This window comes from Caloenas nicobarica, chromosome 37 (assembly GCF_036013445.1).
Source record: "Caloenas nicobarica isolate bCalNic1 chromosome 37, bCalNic1.hap1, whole genome shotgun sequence".
Classification (NCBI taxonomy): Eukaryota; Metazoa; Chordata; class Aves; order Columbiformes; family Columbidae; genus Caloenas; species Caloenas nicobarica.
In genome coordinates, this window is record NC_088281.1 from 2,106,878 (window position 1) to 2,112,596 (window position 5,719).

The 5,719-nt window shown below is 53.7% G+C and overlaps 1 pseudogene; it reads left to right on the forward strand.

Annotated features, from left to right (window-relative positions):
- The first annotated feature begins 423 nt into the window (after positions 1–423).
- On the forward strand, positions 424–1,170 carry LOC136001071 (olfactory receptor 14J1-like; annotated as a pseudogene).
- The last annotated feature ends 4,549 nt before the right edge of the window (positions 1,171–5,719 follow it).

Below are 5,719 nucleotides of genomic sequence, written 5' to 3' on the forward strand. Positions count from 1 at the left end.
GGACTGGCCCCTGCCCCACCCATCACACAGGCTCAGGCTGACTCCTCAAGAGCCCCTGGGCAGAGACCCTGCTCTTCATTGCACACTCATCAAGCACCGACGAGGGCTCCAGCCAGGACGTTCTCCTGGAAAAAGAAAAGGGTCTCTTTGTGGGAGGGTCTGTGGGAAATGGCTTTGGTTTTTCCCAGAGAAGTGTCACCTAAACCGTCACTGTTTTTTCCTCCTTGCACAGGTCCTCATGCCCAGAGGCAGCAAATGTCCAACAGCAGCTCCATCACCCAGTTCCTCCTCCTGGCGTTCACAGACACACGGGAGCTGCAGCTCTTGCACTTCTGGCTCTTCCTGGGCATCTACCTGGCTGCCCTCCTGGGCAACGGCCTCATCATCACCACCATAGCCTGTGACCAGCACCTCCACACCCCCATGTACTTCTTCCTCCTCAACCTCTCCCTCCTCGACCTGGGCTCCATCTCTACCACTGTCCCCAAATCCATGGCCAGCTCTCTCTGGGATACCAGGGTCATTTCCTTTGCAGGTTGTGCTGCCCAGGTCTTCTTTGTAGGTTTCTTATTTGGTGCAGAGTATTCTCTTCTCACCGTCATGTCGTACGACCGCTACGCTGCCATCTGCAAACCCCTGCACTACGGGACCCTCCTGGGCAGCAGAGCTTGTGTCCACATGGCAGCAGCTGCCTGAGCCAGTGGGTTTCTCAGTGCTCTGCTGCATACAGCCAATACATTTTCACTGCCACTGTGCAAGGACAATGCCCTGGACCAGTTCTTCTGTGAAATCCCCCAGATCCTCAAGCTCTCCTGCTCAAACTCGTACCTCAGGGAACTTGGTCTTCTTGTGGTTACTCTCTTAGTAATATTTGGGTGTTTTATTTTCATTCTTTTCTCCTATGTGCAGATCTTCAGGGCTGTGCTGAGGATCCCCTCTGAGCAGGGACGGCACAAAGCCTTTGCCACGTGCCTCCCTCACCTGGCCGTGGTCTCCCTGTTTGTCAGCACCATCATGTTTGCCCACCTGAAGCCCCCCTCCATCTCCTCCCCATCCCTGGAGCTGGTGGTGTCTGTTCTGTACTCAGTGGTGCCTCCAGCCGTGAACCCCCTCATCTACAGCATGAGGAATCAGGAGCTCAAGGATGCCCTGCGGAAACTCATGTCTTAGTGGTTTCTGAAGCAAGAAACTGCCCATCTGCTTCTACATAGCACTTTTAATGTAACTAGTTACAGGTCTAGCCTCTCATCTGTATTTTCTGTTGTTATTGAAGTTGTTTTTTATTGCGATAACGTTGTCATCCCCTTTCTAATTCACTGTCTGGTTTTCTTTTATAACCCCTGGCTGTGTAAATGAGGAGCCATGATCTGTGTGTGTGTAAACAAAATAAAGGGTCCTGTAGTGACTTCTTTTTCACTATATCCTTCCTGCAAGGCCTGTTTGGAGCTGCAGGGACAGTTCCTGTGTACATGGGAGGAGGGGAAAAGAGTCCAGCCTGGCAGCACTGCCAGGGAGCAGCAGCGCTAGGCCTTCCAGAGCTGTTCTCGTTCCACTCCCACACTATCCTTAAGCATGTTAAGCATGAGAGCTCATTAAGCTCATTAAGTATGAGAGCTCATTTTCATTTTAACCTTTCCTGCACCTCCAACCTTTGGGATAGGAAACTGAAAAGAAAGGCTCAGGAAAGCTCCTTATCTGTCTGGTAATCCTTGCATTGACCTTCTGCTTGAGGCATCCACTTGGAAAAATCCTGGGGGTGATCTGGAGCTGTGAGTAGCCCTGACCCACACAGCTCCCACTCCAGAGCACAAGCTCCCTTCCTGCCCTCATAGGGGTCACTCCTTCCCCCCACAGGTTCTCCCCACAGTACTATGGGGATCTCCCCGGGCAGGCTGAGCGCTGACCCTGGCAGGCGGCAGAGTCCCTGCCCCGGCACAGCCCTGGGGTGCAGGGACCCTGCTCTGCAGGACAGCCCTGGGCACCCCTGGGTGGTCAGCAATATTCACAGCTGTTCGAAATTGCCTGACAAGAGCCCCCTCCTTACAGATCCCTCAAGCTGTGCCTGTGCTAACTTGAGGAGATGCCTCCAGGAGCTACAGCTGCATTGCCCTGCACCCAGAGACTTACCATGGCAAGGGCTGCAAAGATTTCTCCTCCAGTGAGCTCTCAGTCATCCTCCCCATCCTGACCACCTTTCATCTCTCTCTGCCTTGCTCGTCTCCCTGAGATCCCCAGGCAGAGCCCTCAGCCCTGCTGCGCTTTGCAGAGGAGCTGCTCCTGGGCAGAGCTGTCTCTCTGCAGCGCTGCCGCTTGCCATGAGCTCCCTGTGTCCCAGGAGCCCAGCCCAGCTCAGCAGCACAGGAGCAGCCCAAGGCGCTTTAATGACCCCTCTGGTGGGTTTGCTGCTGAGTCCATGAACCTCAGTCTCTGAGACGCAGTTGAACAAACCTCTTAAGAAGTCAAAAGTCAGATTCAAACTCCAAAGTTTCTTGTAATGTTAATGAGTCCCACTGAGGAACATTACTGAGGAAGTGACCCCAGGATCTGGTTAGAGAAGAAAACTGGAGGCAGAGATGACAGGTCAGGACAAGCAAGGTGAAGGTCTCTCTGATGATCCGAAAACCTGGATGTGTTTCATTAACCAAAGGGCCAAGCCCTGACCCCCAGCCCTGGGAAGGCAGATCCTGTCCCTCCCACGTTGCCCAGGGCCCTTCCTGGGACAGTGTGATGTGGGGCTGTGCAAGGCCAAGGGCAGGACTATGGTCCCACACCTCCCAGGTTCCTGGCTGGGGACAAGGAGGCCATGAGGCCCCTGTGCTGTAAGGACAAGGTGTCTCCTCACAGGCATCAGAGGTGGAGACAACAGCCATAGCCAAGGGGAGAAGGGGCTCATGTCTGTTGGGGGCTTTAAACCTCTTTACATCCCTTGATCCTCTCCACGACAGCCTGTCCTATGCTGTGGCATCCCCTGCACCTCTTTCCCTGCAGGCTGGAGACATCCCCCCTGCTGCCCACCTTGCTCTTGTCTGAGCATCTTCCTTCCTTTGCTGATCTCTCTCCATCCTCCCCAGCTGTTCCTTGAAGCACAAAGCCTTGGGCTGATGCAGACTCCCTCTGGGTGACCTGCTCCACCACAGCACTGCCCTTCCACTCACATTCCTTGCTGCTCATGTCCAGCCTGGACCTCCCCAGCTGCACTGTGTGCCATTATTTCTTTCTCATGCGCTTTCCCACTATGAAGAAAACCTCCACCATCTCTGAAACCACCCTTCCAGCACTCTCAGGCTACTCCTACACTGCTGCAGCCTCCCCAGCGCTTCTGGGCCAGAGCAGCCCAGGTCCCTCAGCATCCCACACCATGTGCACAAGGTCCTGACCCCTGCCTTGGCAGAGCCCTGCACTCTCCAGTTGCTCCCTGCTTCTCCAAACTGGGAGCCGCACACTGGCACACACCCGTGTGTGTGGGGTCACACCAGTGCTGAACCGAATGGGATGAGAACTCCAGGTGTCTGGGTCCCCACGCTCCTCCTCATGCAGCCCCGTGTGCAGCTGCCTTGTTCATGGTGAGCGTGCAGCACGGGCTTGTGTGGCGGCCCTTGTAGTGCCCAGGCCCTTCTCCTCAGGGTCCCTGCTCAGCGTGTCAGGTCCTGCTCTGTCCTGATGGATGGGGTTATTCTCCTGCCCCGATACAGGACTGGCCGCTTCTCCTTTTAAAATTTCAGAGATTCCTGATGGTGGAACCTCAAAGTTTCTCAAGGTCTGGACTCTCCCTGGACTGCTGCAGCCACAGTCCCTCCAATTCCAGCCAGGGCAGGGACCGCTCGCCTGGGGAGCCCCCGGTGCCCCCTAAAGAAAAGGGGCCTCAGCCTCCAGGACTCTCCTGAGCCCAGGAAGAGGCCACTAAAATGGCAGCAGTAGCAGGGTTCCATCCAGAGGTTATTCAAGAAAAAGGAAATAACTTCCAATTTCCCTAGCACAGTCTTTCAGTGCTGCTTTCTCCTCCTTATCCTGGTGCCTCTCCCTGACTGCTGTGCCCCACTTTCGGTGGCACCAGATTGTTGGGGGTCATGGCCATGTGCCCCCACAGGCTTTGTCACTGGTGCCCTCACTCACAAGGGAAAACCCATCTGGTCACTCCCCACATAAAGGAGCTCCATACATCCAAGCAACTTCTTCACTCTGAGGGAATCCCACTGCTGACCCTTCCAGCCCGTCTCTCCTGAAAAGCCTGTACCCAGCCATTGCAGCACCCCAAGCTGTGTGACTTGTCCCACCACGCCTGGCGGTGACTCCATGGGTGTCAAACAGCACAGGCTGCAGCTTGTCCTGGCTGTGCCCTTGGCTCAGGGCATCAGTGCACAGTTGGGCTGTGGCACCTCAGCTGTAGCACCCGGCCAAGCTCTGAGAGGCTTAGGGAAATCTGGTGGATCTCAAGAATCCAGGTCCCCATGTGTGCAAAGGTTTGACTTCAGAGCAGAGCAATGTCACAGTGCTTGGCAGATGGAAAGTTAGGGCTGAAACTGGGGAACAGGAGAGTGAGCAAGCCCTGCTGTCCCCAAGGCCAGAGAGAAACAGGGCTGGGAATGACAGACCTGGAAGGAAACGTGTGTTTTGTCAGTGGCGTCTCTGCTGCCCCTGAGGTACTTGGGCAGACGTGTCACTGATCTCTAGGAATGACAAGGTGCTGCTGACAGGCCCAATGTGACAATGGTTTGTCTGTTCCTTGGTTATGTTATCAAGGCGTTGAGAACAGGTTTGGTGAAAAGAAAAAAAGGAGATTTGGAAGTGTTGCTATACGCATGGATACCACGGTGTGAAGCGCTTCCTATTCATGGGCTTCCCTACATCTACTGGATAGAGAAGGGACAGATCTTGCGATGCTTCAGAGGTGGGAATGAGTTTCTTGCACAAAGGCACCGAATCTGTCTGCAGTGCTGTCTGGGGTGTCTGTCCCACACTCGCTGTGGATGGGGATGGCTGCCCTGGACAGGACCATCGCTGTCCCTGCCCAGTGCATGTAGGGGTGTGCGAGAGCCTTGGCACCTCACGTAACACTGCAGACCTGTAACTGGCATTAAAGGGAATAACTGCCCTGAATTTGATTTGTCAATAGAATTATAGAAAAATTTCAGCTGGAAGAGACCCTCAGGATCATCGAGTCTAATCATAACCCAACTCTAGCACTAAACCATGTCCCTAAGAAACCCAATTAAATGTCTTCTAAACACCTCCAGGAATGGTGACTCCACCACTTCCCTGGGCAGCCTGTTCCACTGCTTCACAACTTTTTCCATGAAGAAATGTCTCCTAATATCCAACCTGAACCTTCCCTGGCACAACTTGAGACCATTTCCTCTCGTTCTATCACTTGCTACTTGGGAGAAGAGACCAACACCCACCACGCTACAACCTCCTGTCAGGTAGTTGTAGAGACCGATAAGGTCTCCCCTCAGTCTCTTTTTTTCCAGGCTAAACAGCCTCATGTCCCCCAGCTGCTCCTCATAAGACTTGTGCTCCAGGCCTGTCACTGTCCATTCGGTGATGGACTTGTGATGCTTCATTTACCTTGATCTTGAAGTGCAAAATTAAGGCAATCAAAAAGCCAAGAGGTTGTAATTCAATCATCAATATTTCTTTATTTATTTTGCCCGTAAAGCGGCACGTGATAGAGAGAGTGGAGAAAAAGGAAAGAAAAGAAAGGGGGAAAAAAAAGGGTTGG